The following is a 14741-nucleotide window of genomic DNA, read 5'->3' on the forward strand; positions in this document are numbered from 1 at the left end:
AAGGGATGTATGGACACCAGGGCATGTATGACCACCACGGGATGCATGGACAACAAGGATTTCATGGGTAGCATGGCCCCTATGATTTGCGTGACAAGGTCATTCTCACAAAGTATAATGGGAAATCTCCCTCACCATTTGACCTAGAAGAATGGACGTCCAAGTTGGAGTCCTACTTCAACATCTACCCCTGCACTGATGAGCAAAAAATACTTTTTGCTTCTCTCCACTTGGAAGGTCTGGCCCACACTTGGTGGCGCTATATCAATCAGGAGAATCAATAGCTCATTGATTGGGAAGATTTCAAAATGCATATGGTCCAAGTTTTTGTGTCCCCTGTGGAAAAAGAACACTTGGAAAGAAGATGGTACACTCTTGACCAACGTAACCTCACTATACGTGACTACACCAATCAATTCATGAACTTGACCATGTATGTGGAAAGCATTAGTGACAATGCTAAATTGCACAAGTATATCTATGGGTTGGAATTGAGTCTATCAGCTGATGTCATGGCCCAAAAACCCACTACACTGTTTGATGCAATCGAACTGGTTGAGAGATATGCAAGAAAGTACCGTAAGAATGAGCATTTTCAGCAAGGTCTTGGACCTCCCCGCATCCCTGTGAAAGATACAGGATCTAGGACATGGCAGTGAGTTATGGTGGATGGAAGGAGAAGTGTGGACTCATGATGGAGAAGACAAAGACACTGTTTGTTACACAAGTGAACTAGGTTCCAAGATTGAGACTTGGACTCATAAACACAATCTTGTGTATGTGGACAATGACATTGACACTTCACTGAAAAGAAAAGAGTACTATCATTGCATTAAGAAAAGGAAGCAAGTACAATGCTTTATAAGAAAGTAGGAAACTGTAGTAGGCACCACTGTGCATATGGGATAGGTAAGCCTGCATGTCCTTGGCCCTGAAGCTCCATACAAAGAGGCTGTCAATGAGTGTGATTGCTGAATCTCAACACCCCTCCTCAATCACAACTAGAAAGGCACAAAGTGTGTAGAGGCTGTAATGAGAACCACCTGCAAAGTGTGGGCACACCACAAACATGGTAGACACCAGAGGTTGTCACAGAAAAGGCTAAGTGTGGGCACCAAAACATGATGGACATCTAGAGGCTGTAACAGGGGCCTCACAAAGTGTACAGGGACTGTAATGCCAAGTTACATAAGGAGTTTACAAAGCTTATGGCAGGAAGCATTAGGGCAAGGAAATACAAGGCTTTTAAAATAGTCTATCAGAGTAATGAGAGTAGAAGGACTGATGAGACTTGTCCTTCCGATCCTGGTGATCTTCATCTTCATCTTTTGGTCCATGGTCTTCTTCTTCTTTCACAGCTGCAAGATAGGCCTTTTGGGACCTCTTTCTAGCATGATAGAACTTCTCAGTGTGTCCGGTCCTTTTGCAGAAGTCACAAAAGAGCAGTTCCTTTTTGCCTTTGTATCTGTTGTTTACATATAACATTTGTTCATCTTTTGAAGTGCTAGGCTGTTCTTTGCTTTTAAGTTTCTTTTCTTCCTCTAACAAAGAGGCTTTAATATCAACAAGTTGAGGATCAGGCATGTTGGTTAGAGTGGTTGATACATTATCATAAGCAGGAGGCAAACTTTTTAACAAGACACCAATACAAACATCTTCATCCATTTTTAGCTTTATTCCTGCAAGTTGAGTAAGCAGGCTTTCCATGTAGTTCAGATGGGATGCCAGGGATGTATGAGGCTTCATATCAAGTCGGAAAAATTCAATTAATAGACCATACTTAGACGACTTTGATTGTGCACCAAATAAGGTATCCAATTTATCCTAAGTGTCATGGGACGTGTCATAGGCATCCACATGATGGATGTAGCTGTCGTCCAATTCCAGTTTGATGATGGCTTATGCCTTGTCATCATTCTTCTGCCAAGTAACTGTAAGGTCTGCATCTCGAGGTTTCTTCTCTTTGCCATTTGTGATGGCCCAAAGACCCTTCTTCATCAGAATGAGCTTGATGTGGGTTTGCCAAGTGTGAAACCCGACTCCTTTGAATTGAGCATTTGGAGAGTTTTTTCCCATGTTGAGGTTGCAAGATCAGCAAATAAACTCCAGAATTCTAAGATTTTATCAGTAGAAGAGTAGATTACAATGTGTCAAGAGACACAGGTAATGATAGTGTGAAAACACACTATGTCTGTGTTGATGTTGAGCTTGATTCTTCTTTTTCGGGATCGTTTGGTCGTTCTTCAATATTCTCAGGTCCTTCCCCTCCTTGATTTGATGCTGGGACAATGGATTAGAGTGGGATTTAGCTTGTTTTAGCGTCATGAATGAGAAAATGAGGAAAAAAGAAGCTTGAGAGATTTTGGCTATGGTGGAATTAGGGTTTTTGAGACAGGGGCCTGGTTTTTTTCAGATTGCAGGACTTGTAGTTGATCATTTTCAAAAATTTTTACATGTCTAGGAAGCTTATGTCAAGGGCTATCAAAGCCCCATGGAAATCATCCAGATCACGGACCGGATGGCCATGCAGAGGGCTCGAATAGACATGGCACAGATCTGGGCAGCGACGTCGAATTTCTGCAATGCCAGGGCTGTCAGTTGCCAATGTGCCTCTGTGATGTGCTAGGGAGAAGTGCATGGACTAGGAGAACAATCCCCTAGAAGGAATCAGGAGCTAAAGTTGCCTGATTGTGGAGTTATGGAAGCTCCAAGTGAGGTAGGTCCTGTCTGGCTATGGCAGACACAGGGCATAGATTGAGAATTTTCACAATCCTGGAGCTATGCTTGCCCAAAGTCAGTGATTGATGTGTCAAGAAGAAGCTCTAGAAGTAGGAGAACACTTTCCCAGAAGGAAGCTCCAGGAGGTTTGACCTGTGGAGTGAGATATAAGAGCTTGAAGCACGTTTGGCTATGGCTGCCAAACAGGGCAAGTGGAGATAGAGTTCAGAAATGAGCTCATTAGTTGGGACTGAGCTGTGGACTTGAGCTGACTTAAGTGAAGAGGAGCTGAGAGAGGAGTGAAATGAGATAGGCCATGCCCGACTGAGCTCTGATACCATGTGAAAGATACGGGATCTAGGACATGGCAATGAGTTATGGTGGATGGAAGGAGAAGTGTGGACTCATGATGGAGAAGACAAAGACACTGTTTGTTACACAAGTGAATTAGGTTCCAAGATTGAGACTTGGACTCATAAACACAATCTTGTGTATGTGGACAATGACATTGACACTTCACTGAAAAGAAAAGAGTACTATCATTGCATTAAGAAAAGGAAGCAAGTACAATGCTTTATAGGAAAGTAGGAAACTGCAGTACGCACCACTATGCATATGGGATAGGTAAGCCTACATGTCCTTGGCCCTGAAGCTCCATACAAAGAGGTTGTCAATGAGTGTGATTGCTGAATCTCAACAATCCCTTCATGATCAGCCCCATATGGAGGTGATTTCCGAGGCTTTTCTATACCTAATAACAGTCCCAAAGTACCCACTTACCCCACCTTCCATGCTGAAAGAAAAACGGGCACTTTTGGGGCAGCATCAAGCTCTATGGATGAAAATTGGTTTGCTGAAAATAAACAATCCACTGCATCACCTTCCCATGGATCCAATAGTCAACGGTTCATCTCCCCAGATGTTGTCAAAGAATGGAATAAAAAGGGCCTATGCTTTAAATGTGGAGATAAGTACACTACTGATCATGCATCCAAATGCCCCTACAAGTCAGCTAAGGTCAAAGTTCATAGCATGTATGTCATGGAAGATTGGCACAATGAGGAGGATGACTTGGCCATTGACCAAATTGAGCCCACAAAGGATGTTGATCATGAGCAGTTCTATCACCTGGAGGATGGGTTTCCCTTTGACCCGAGCGGTACGCCCTCACAAATACTTGATTTAACATCCCACCCACCTCCCACTTCCCTTTGCTCGATCTCCTTGGATGTTTGGATAGATTCGTGTAGCCCCAATACCCTTCGCATTCAAGGCAATATCAATGGGAAGCATGTTTTTATCCTTGTGGATAGCGGAAGCACGCACAGTTTTGTCAATAAATCAGCCCCATTGATCGGTTGAAATGTATTCCTATGGCATTACATCACCCCTTGAAGGTCCAAGTAGCAAATGGAGAAGAAGAAATCAGCACACATGTATGTCCCGTAGTTCCCTTATGCTTGGCTGAAAATTATGTGGCACTGGTTGATCTAATTTCCCTAGATATGAGCCCCATTGATGTTGTCTTGGGCTATGATTGGCTAAAACAATTGGGGAAAATTGCTATGGACTTCTCTCAGCTTTACATGGAGTTTATGATGCATGGATAGCCTATCCACCTAGAGGGGGTTCGAGACCATGCTGATTTTCAGCTCATTACAATAGAGCAACTCAGACGGGAGTTTAAGAAATGCTCACAGATCTTTGTTTTGCAATTAAATAAGGACAATTTTGATAAACCCTCCACAATATCATATGACTCTGCCTTGTAGGCCTTAGTTAAGGAATACAATGACTTATTTCAGATGCCTACATCCTTCCCTCCCAAAAGACAACTTGACCACCCCCTTGGCCTAGAGCCCCATTCCAAGCCAGTGAACAAACCCCCCTATAGACTCTCCAAGTGTGAGTGTGAAGAGGTTGCAAAGCAAATCAAGGAGTTGCTAGAGATGGGTTTCATCGAACCGAGTTCTTCCCCCTATGCATCCCCTGTTCTCTTAGTCAAAAAGAAAGATGGCTCCTTCCGCATGTGTATTGACTATAGAGATGTGACAAGATTACAATGAAGAACCGCTACCCCATCCCACGGATTGATGATTTGATGGATGATTTAAAAGGGGCATGCTTTTTCACTAAGATTGACTTGCGCTCTGGCTACCATCAGATTCGTATGTGAACAGGAGATGAGGTCAAAATAGCCTTTTGGACTGATTGTGGACTTTACCATTTCCTTGTGATGCCTTTTGGATTGACTAACGCCCCTGCCACCTTTAAAAGCCTCATGAACAAAATCCTACAGCCCTTTTTGTTCAAGTTCGTGCTTCTTTTCTTTGATGACATCCTCATTTACAGCAAGTCATCTATGGAGCACTTGACACACGTTCGGAGGGTGTTTGACATATTGAGAGAGCATCGACTCTTTGCTAAGGAGAGCAAATGTATATTCATACTGACATCTGCGGAGTACTTGGGACACATTGTAAGCAAAAAAAGGTATACAGGTTGACCCCAAAAAGGTGCAATGTGTTAAGGATTGGCCCACTCCTTCCACACCACCTCCTTGCATGGCTTCCTTGATCTCTCCTCATTCTATAGATGCTTCATTAAGTACTATGCCACCATTGCAGCACCTTTAACTGATCGCTTGAAAAAAGAGTCATTCTTTTGGGATGCCATGGCAGATCATAGCTTCAAACAGTTAAAGGACACGCTTACTTCAGCCCCCATCCTTGTTTGCCATGACTTCTCTAAGCTCTTTACCATTCATTGTGATACCAGTGGCCGGGGTATTGGTGCAATATTATTGCAAGAGCATGGTGTGATTGCATTTGAAAGATGCAAGCTTGATAAGAAGGAGATGCAAATGAATGTATACGACCAAGAGATGTTGGCCATCCTCCATGCCATCAAGAAATGGCACCACTATTTGTATGACAGTTGCTTCCAAGTGAAAAGTGATCATCGAGTCCTCCAATACTTCTTGACTCAGTCTACTTTGACTCCTAAGCAAAGGCAATGGGTGGCAACCTTCCAGAACTATGACTTTGACATTTCACACACGCGGGGCAAGGATAATATTGTGGTTAATTCTCTCTCCTGAATGTGGGCATGCAGAGTGTCATCTATCTCAGAATTGCACAGTGATTGGGTTGAAGAGCTCCAAGAGGCTTACTTGTTAGATGACCATTTCAGCCACATATTTCAGAAATTGCAGCATGGGGTTATGGCTGAAAACTCCCAATATCAGCTCAAGCATGGCCTTATTTGGTCCCATGACAAGATTGTCATCCCACACACTTCCCCCTTCACGCAGAAGATCATGGAAGAAATGCATTATTGCCCCACTACCAGTCACTTGGGTGTTTTCAAAACATATGACAAGATTGCCAAGAGATTTCATTGGAAAGGATTATGGAGGGACATCAAGGACTTTGTGACCAAATGTGTTCCATGCCAACAGAACAAGGATAGTACGCTCAGGCCCGCTGGCCTCTTGCAGCCTCTCCCCATCCCTAACGGGAAATGGACTCACATAACAATGGGCTTTATCACTGGCCTTCCTATGACTAAGAAAGGGTGGAACATTATCTATGTGGTAGTTGATCGCCTCACCAAAGCTGATCACTTTATCCCCACTAAAGTCCAATATACTACCTCTCAGGTGGCCACTCAGTTCATGGAAAATGTCTTCAAGTTGCATGGCCTACCATAAGTCATAGTACATGATCGGGATGCAAAGTTTATGATCAACTTCTGGCAGACAGTTTTCACCTCCATGGGGACCAAGCTTGCTCCATCCACTACATACCACCCTCAGATTGATGGCCAAACTAAGAGAGTGAACAAATGGCTTGAGACATACTTGAGGCACTTTTGCCATGATGTACAGCACAGTTGGGATACGTGGCTTCACTTGGCTGACTTTGCATATAATAACTCCACACACTCTAGCATTGGAGTTTCCCCTTTTGAGGCCTTATATGGGTATAAGATTTCCCTTCCTACAGTCTTATTTACTAATAAGATCAATCCTCAAAGTCAAGCTCAATTGGATCACATGCAAGCTTTACTTCAGCAATGCAAAATGAATCTTTAGAAGGCCCAAACACACGTGAAACTCTATGCTGATGAAAGACACATGCATTTCGAATTCCAAGAAGGGGAATTGGTCCTTTTGAAAGTGCCTAAGTCTTGCTACTCCACTCTCAAAGAGCGCAGCAGTAATAAGATAGCCCACCGCTTCTATGGCCCATATCTCATCCTGAAGAGAGTGGGCGACTTGGCCTACTGCTTGGAACTTCCCCCTACCACCAAAATCCACAATGTGTTTCATGTCAGTCAATTGAAACCCTTTGTAGGCTCCTCAGTGGACTATGTGGAAGAACTTCCCCCCATCGATGAACAGAGCATCACTCAATATGTTCATAAAGCAATCATTGGGCAGCGAGATAAGCACTTACGATCCCGATCCATCAAAGAATACCTCATCAAATGGCAAGGACTACCCTTGGAAGAAGCCTCTTGGCACCCAGCAACCATTCTCGATGAATTTCCCTAGCTCCATGAACCCCAATGGCTGGAAGACTAGTTGGTCATGACCCAAATTGCCCACTTTCCGCTTGCAGATTACACACTGTTTTAGAACAATTTTGTACTTACTCAAATCCAATGCATGCGCATTCTACATAGGTTGAAAGTACTCATCATAAGCTCCGTTTTGATATATATTACACCCCATTTGGAGCTACCTATCAAAATTTATGACCAGTTTACTTCAGCCGACCAGTCCAGGACTGCATGCTGTCCCTAGTCTCTCCACACATATTTTTCATTGTCAAAGGGCTCTGAGTAGTACTCAGCAACCCTCCCTTAGCCCACCCATCACTCCCCTCTATTTCTCCTTGTTTTTTAGGGCAAAAAACTTTCGAGTGGGGATGGATTGTAACAAGCGGGATATACACCGACTAGGGTTTAGACACCCTGTCACACTGACCAGGGTACTTAAGATGTAAGAGCACCACATTAGGGCAACCGGTTATTATCAAGATCACACTCTTCACCTTCATCTCCAGCTTCCATGGCTTCCTTCTCCTTTCTCTCCTCTTTTCTCACTTTCTCTCTCCTCTTCTAGTCTTCTTCCTTCTTCTTCTTGCTCTCTTTCTCTCAGTTTGTGCTCAAACAACTTAACTAAAAACTAGCCAACATGAAGTGCACAAAAACTCCGTTCATGATTTCTTTCTACTAGTGTCATGCTATGTTACTAAAGAAAAGCATTGAGCTAACCCTTGCTACTAAACCTCTTAAAACTTATATAAACGATAGTCTATATTCTAAGATATGCAAAAAAATCAACCTTTCCATAACAGCCCCATGCCACCTTGCCATTTACATCTTATTGCTTGCATAGATGTAGGGAGATTTCGTGATAGTTTTTCATAGAAACAAGCTCTAAACATGCACTTTAATATATAAATAGAGACAAACCCTAATGCTTCTTTTTCATTACACAATCACAAAGAATCTCCTACTATTTTCCAACTAGTCGTGCATCCAAATCACCCAATCTATGTGCCATTACATTTCAAAACCAGTGTCCATCCCCTATTCATCAAATCAGCCCTTAGTCTCTCTCTCATATGCAGCTATATAAACAAGGAACAAAGAGAAGAGAAAAATAGGAGAGAGAAACATTGAATTGGAACTTTTCATTTGCTATATCATTTCTCATGCAGTTTAAGTGTCGAAGAGTAAAGAAAATTCGTATCTCATGGCCCAAAGAGATGGGAGAGGATGAGGAAGGGGCACTGAAAAAAACATGTCCCCCCTCCTCTCATGTGATTTTTGAGAGCTTTGTTGAGATGGAAAGCTCAACACGTGTGGACATTGATGATGGACCGCCTAGCTAGATGAGTCCGCATGTCTACACTTATCACGTTGGTGGTCATTATGATGGCCACTGACTTATCACTTATTATATTTAGTTTGTTACATCTACCTATGGCTGGCAAAGATATAACACCAAGGCCACTTTCCTTTATGTTGTATCTTATCTATACTTTGTGTACATTGTAAAGTGTGTGGAAGAAGAAGAAGAAACTAAAAAGAAAACATTTTGGCCTCCATCTCTCTTCTTGTGTTCTTGAGTGAGCTTTCTCTTATGTATATAGTGTGTGTTTGGTGCAGCAGCTCAAGCACATTGGCCCATCACGTGATTCTTGACATGATATTATAGCCGCATTGAGAGAGGCTAATTATGAAGGCTGAAGTGAAGGAGAAGAAGCTAGGTTTGAGCAAGGAAGCAATGGGTAAGAAGCTCTCCCATTCTTCCACACTCTCTCTTGGATAGTGCTTGTGGAGGCACCAGAAGCAGGGTCGAGCAAAAAACTCAGATTCCTGAGAGATTTGGTGTGCGAATAGATCATTGTATATTCTGCAGATAGGTCATTTAGGGCTTTTCCGCAGTTATTTTGGGCAACTGAGGCCGTTTCAAGCCTCGTTTTAGAGACACAAGATTGCAGATAGCAGTTTCAGGGTACACTGTGATTTCGATTGTATTGATTGAAAGTGGATGCACAGGTTACAAATTGCGAATTTGTAATTTTTGAGGTGTTTGCAGGAAGCAAACATAAGGTTTATCTGCAAACAGGTTGCAGATTACATGTACTATTGAGCAATCAGTGAAAAATGTTGCTTGGTGTATTGCTGTGCACGTGTTGTGAAAGATTGTAGAAGACTAGCTTGTTGTATTGTATCCTTGTTTGTGATAATGGTAGAGAATAGTGGAAATCGCATTATTGAGAAGCTTGACAAGAACAACTACCCTTCATGGAAGTTTCGTGTAACAAACTTCCTCATTGGAAAGGGAATTTATGAGTTTGTTTCAGGTGAAGAAAAGTAGCCAGAGCTGGGTATCCCTCCGACTGCAAATGAGTTAAAAGCACGAAAAGAGTGGAATGCGAAAGACAAAAAGGTAATGTACTGGCTATTTGCAGTCACATTGATAATACTATGCTGGGACCAAGAATGCAGAAACTTCACATGCATATTGGACAATTTTTGAGAGCATGTTTTCAGTAAATACAAAGGCACAAAAGATTCAACTCAAGCAAGAGTTGAATGCCTTGAAGAAAGGAAAAATATCTGTCAATGAGTATGTATTGAAGGTGAGGAGCATTGCAAATGCTTTAGCAAAAATTGATGCAATGCCTGATGATGATGATGATTTGGTTTCATCCACTCTGAGTGGCCTTAACAATGAGCAGGCATGGAAATCATTTGTTACTTTAGTATATGTACGAAAGCCATTTTCAGATTTTAATGAGATGATCTCTCTCATGATTTTGCTGAAGAGATTAATATGCAGGGTGATTCGTCTAAAAGAAATGGTGAATAGGTCTAAGCATTTTACTCAAGTTCAAGAAGGGGACGTGGTAGATCCTCTTCGAGAGGCCATGGTATGGGACATGTTGGCGATAACCAGCCAAACAGGTTCCATCAACAGTTTGGTAAAATGCAGGTTTCTGGAGGCAAAGGAAACTTTAGAGGCAAGGGGAGCTCTAGAGAAAGAGGTGGATGGCAAAATAGAGGCTCTGCAAATTCTACTATTATTTGCCATTATTGTGGAAAAACAGGACATATTGTAGCCAATTGTTATACTAAGAAGAATGATATTCGTAGTGGTAAATTGCAGCAAGGAAACTATGCATCATTTTCACAATAGAATGAAGACAAAAATGAGCGTCTGTTTGTTATGCAGCATATGTTGAATGCAGTTATAGGAAAGGGGACACATAATGATGTATGGTATGTCGATTCAGGTGCATCTAATCATATGACCAGTCATGTTGAATGGTTTGGAGAGATGCAAGACTTACAAAACCCAGGTTATGTGCAGACGGGTAATGATTCATGCCACCCAATTTCACACATTGGAAAGGTTCCCTTGTCCTTGTACGATGGCTAGAAAAATAGTCTAACAGATGTATTACATGTGCCATCAATTAAAAAGAATCTAGTGTCTATTGGACAAATGGTAGAGCATGGTTTGTAGGTCCGATTCAATGCAAAAGGTTGTTTTGTAGAAGACTTTAATAATAAGTGTAGGTTGGTCGCAAAAGGAAGTAGAGTTGGCAGAATGTTCACTTTAGATGCTGGAATTCTTGCAATGGATGTTGCTAGGTATGCTAAAGGAAAAGGAGTAGTTATAGATATTGAAATATGGCATAAATGTATTGGACATGCAAATGTGCAAAGGCTGAAATTAATGCAATCCAGAGGATTGGTTACAGGGTTGCCTTCTTCTAGAGTTGCAGAATTGCATAAAGTCTGTGAAGCATGCCAGTTTGGTAAGCAGGCAAGACAACCCTTCTCACATGATAGAGAAGTGAGCAGAAATATACTTGATGTAGTACATACAGATGTTTGGGGGCCTACACAGAATGTATCTCTTAGCGGCAGCAAATACTTTGTCACATTTATTGATGATTGTTCAAGAAACTTATGGGTATACTTCATGAAGGCAAAGAGTGATGTGTTTGAGCACTTCAAATCTTTTAAGGCAGCTATTGAAAAAGAAACATGATTAAAAGTGAAGTGCTTAAACACATGATCAGATGGAGAGGGAGAGTACCTCTCTAATGAGTTCAGTGGCTTCTTTAGGACTCATGGGATAAAGAGTCAATTTACTTGTAGGTATACCCCACAGCAAAATGGTGTTGCAGAAATAAAAAACAGCCATCTTGCAGAAGTTGCACTGGCATTAATGTCTGAAAAGAATATGCCCAAACATTTTTGGTCTGAGGCTATCCATACTACTATCTACATTATGAACAAAACTTCGACAGCTCTGCAGTTTATGGGATGACTCCTAAAGAATGCTTTACTGACAAGACGCCCAATGTATCGCACTTGAAGGTATTTGGTTGTGTTGCATACGTTCATGTGCCAGATGAGCTATGGAAGAAGCTTGATCCAAAGGTAGAAAAATGTGTTTTTATTGGATACTCTTTAGACCATAAAGGATATCGCTGTTATAACCCTGTCACACAGGTGAGTTTAGAGTGAGCAGGGATGTTATCTTTGATGAGATGGGAAGTCTGTATACATCTGCTACTGATGTTTTGAATTATGATAATGATTAGGACATCTATGTGTAGAAAGATAAACAAGAATCATAGAGTCTTAGTGGACCAGAAACATCATTTGGTACTACACCTACAGTGAGCCCTTGGTCTAGGAGACTAAGGAGTAGTCCCACATCTTCAAGTGGATCATAAGTGTTGCAGGAAAGGACAAAGGAAAGAAGAAAGTGTTGGATGGTAATGATGCATCTACCAATCATTTGGGATTTGATGGAGATTCTAGTGGTTTGGAGAGTTTGGATGATGAGCTTGGCATTCCTTCAGTCAGGACACCAGGTGTATAGAGATCTCATACTAATGTAAAGGCTCCATTGAGTGATCCGGTGGTATGCAAATCTAGTAGGGTCAGATACCCTATTAAAAGATTTGGTTTTGAAGGTTATGCAGCTCACCATTATCCTTATATGGTGAAACTAATTGAGGATGTTGAGCCCACTTGTTTTGAGGATGCTGTTGGTCATGTTCATTGGGATGTAGCAATGGATGAGGAGATGGTTGCATTAGAATCCAATAAGACTTGGGATTTGGTACCCTTACCTAAGGGTAAGAAAGCTATTGGCTATAAGTGGGTTTACAAAGTCAAGCATAATGCAGATGGTTTAGTTAGCAGGTATAAGGCTAGGCTGGTTGCAAAAGGCTATCCTCAAACATATGGCATAGATTATGAAGAGGCATTCAGTCCAGTTGCTAGGATGACAACTATTAGGTGTGTGATTGCCTTGACAGCAGCCAAAGGTTAGAGTTTGCAGCAAATGGATGTTAAGAATGCCTTCTTGCATGGTGAATTGCAAGAAGAAGTGTATATGGATCAGCCAGCAGGTTATGAGCATTTAGAGCATCCCACATATGTGTGCAGGTTAAAGAAGGCACTCTATGGGCTGAAGCAAGTGCCTAGAGCATGGTCTGACAAGATTGGAGAGTATCTTGTCAATATTGGATTTTATATTTATGATATTGATCACTCACTTTATGTGAGAAAGAGAGATGTAGGTTTGGTCATCATAGTCATCTATGTGGATGACTTGATTATTATAGGTGACAGTGACAATGGGATTGCTAAAGTTAAGGACTTCTTGAAGAAGAAGTTTGAGATGAAAGATTTGAGTGAAGTGAGATACTTTCTTGGTATTGAGGTGATCAGATGTGATGATGGTATATGGCTGTCCCAAAGGCAGTATGGCTTGGATCTCTTATCCAAGTATGGTATGACAGCATGTAAGTCTCTTTCAGTACCGTTGGAGCAAAATGTGAAGTTGGGTGCTAACCTTGGTGATGAGATAGAAGATCCTACTATGTTCAGGAGGATAGTAAGAAGTTTGATTTACATGACTATCACAAGGCTAGGCTTGAGCTATGTTGTTGGCCTTGTCAGTCAGTTTATGCAGATGCCTAGAAAGCCTCATTTGGATGCAATTAGATGTATATTGAGGTATGTAAAGTCCACTTTACATTTTGGACTTTTTTATGAGGCAGGTAAGGATGTACAGGTCTTTGGATACACAAATGCAAATTGGTCTGGTAGCATGTCAGACAAAAGATCTACAAGTGTAGTCATGTTTTCCCTTGAACACAATATTAGTGAGTTTGGGAATCTCCCAATTCCCATTTTTTGAATACTAAAAAGGTGGCACCTGGATAACATGGCCATAAGTTTCTCAAAACCATATGATGTGACCTATCATTGGAAAGCGCTTGAAAAATGGAATCTATTGAGCTATATATAAAGCACTCAATTTGGAGTTATAGTATTCAAGTTATGACAAATCCAAAGATTTGACCATGTGTCCCAAACTTATGGAAAATTCCCATATTCCCCAAAATGGTGTTCTTGGTAGTGCAGCAGTTATATGGAGCAGCAACAAAAAGCAACCTACCATTGCTTTATCGAGTACAGAGGCTGAGTATAGAGATGCTACTATGGCAGCATGTGAGGTGGTATGGCTGCAAAAGTTATTAGGTGATTTAGACATGCAAGGAGATGGTCTGGTTGTCATTCATTGTGACAACATGAGCAGCATACAACTAGCTAGGAATCCAATGTTCCATTCTATGATAAAACACATTGAGGTGCACTACCACTTCATGAGAGAGAAGGTACTTGCAGGAGAGATTGACTTCGTATATGTCAGCACACAAGATCAGATAGCTGACATTTTCACAAAGGCATTGGGTGCAGAGAAGCTTCGAAAGTTCTGAAGTTTACTTGGAGTTGCAACGATAGAATTGAGCTTGAGGGGGAGTGTTGAGATGGCAAGCTCAACACGTGCGAACATTGATGATGGATCGCGTGGCTAGATGAGTCCACACGTCTACACTTAGCACGTTGGTGGTCATTATGATACTCACATGGCCACTGACTTATCACTTATTATATTTAGTTTGTTACACCTACGTACAGCTGGCAAAGATATAACACCAGTCGATTAGTGTAGTCGGTTATGCACTGTTCAACTTAGAAGGCCACTTTCCTTTATGTTTTATCTTATCTATACTTTGTGTACATTGTATAGTGTGTGGAAGAAGAAGAAGAAACCAGCAAGAAAACGTTTTGGACTCCATCTCTCTTCTTGTCTTCTTAAGTGAGCTTCCTCTAGTGTATACAGTGTGTGTTTGGTGCAACAGCTCAAGCACATCCCCCCATCACATGATTCTTGACAAGCTTGGCTCTCTTAAGCATGGTTTAAACACTAATCACCAAAAGCCAGCTCAAATTTCAATGTTCGTAACTTGTCCACAAGTGATTTTGGCATGGATAAAGGGACAAATAGCCTCGAAATCATGATCCAATTGGACGAGAAACTTTTTGCATCGAAATCTATCACCATGGCCTCCTGCACATGCTTTTTAGTTTTTAGATCCAATAGTTGTTTCATAATGCCAAAC

This window comes from Lygodium microphyllum, chromosome 30 (assembly GCF_053477565.2).
Source record: "Lygodium microphyllum isolate KBCC chromosome 30, Lygodium_microphyllum_v1.1.10, whole genome shotgun sequence".
In the NCBI taxonomy this organism is placed as follows: Eukaryota; Viridiplantae; Streptophyta; class Polypodiopsida; order Schizaeales; family Lygodiaceae; genus Lygodium; species Lygodium microphyllum.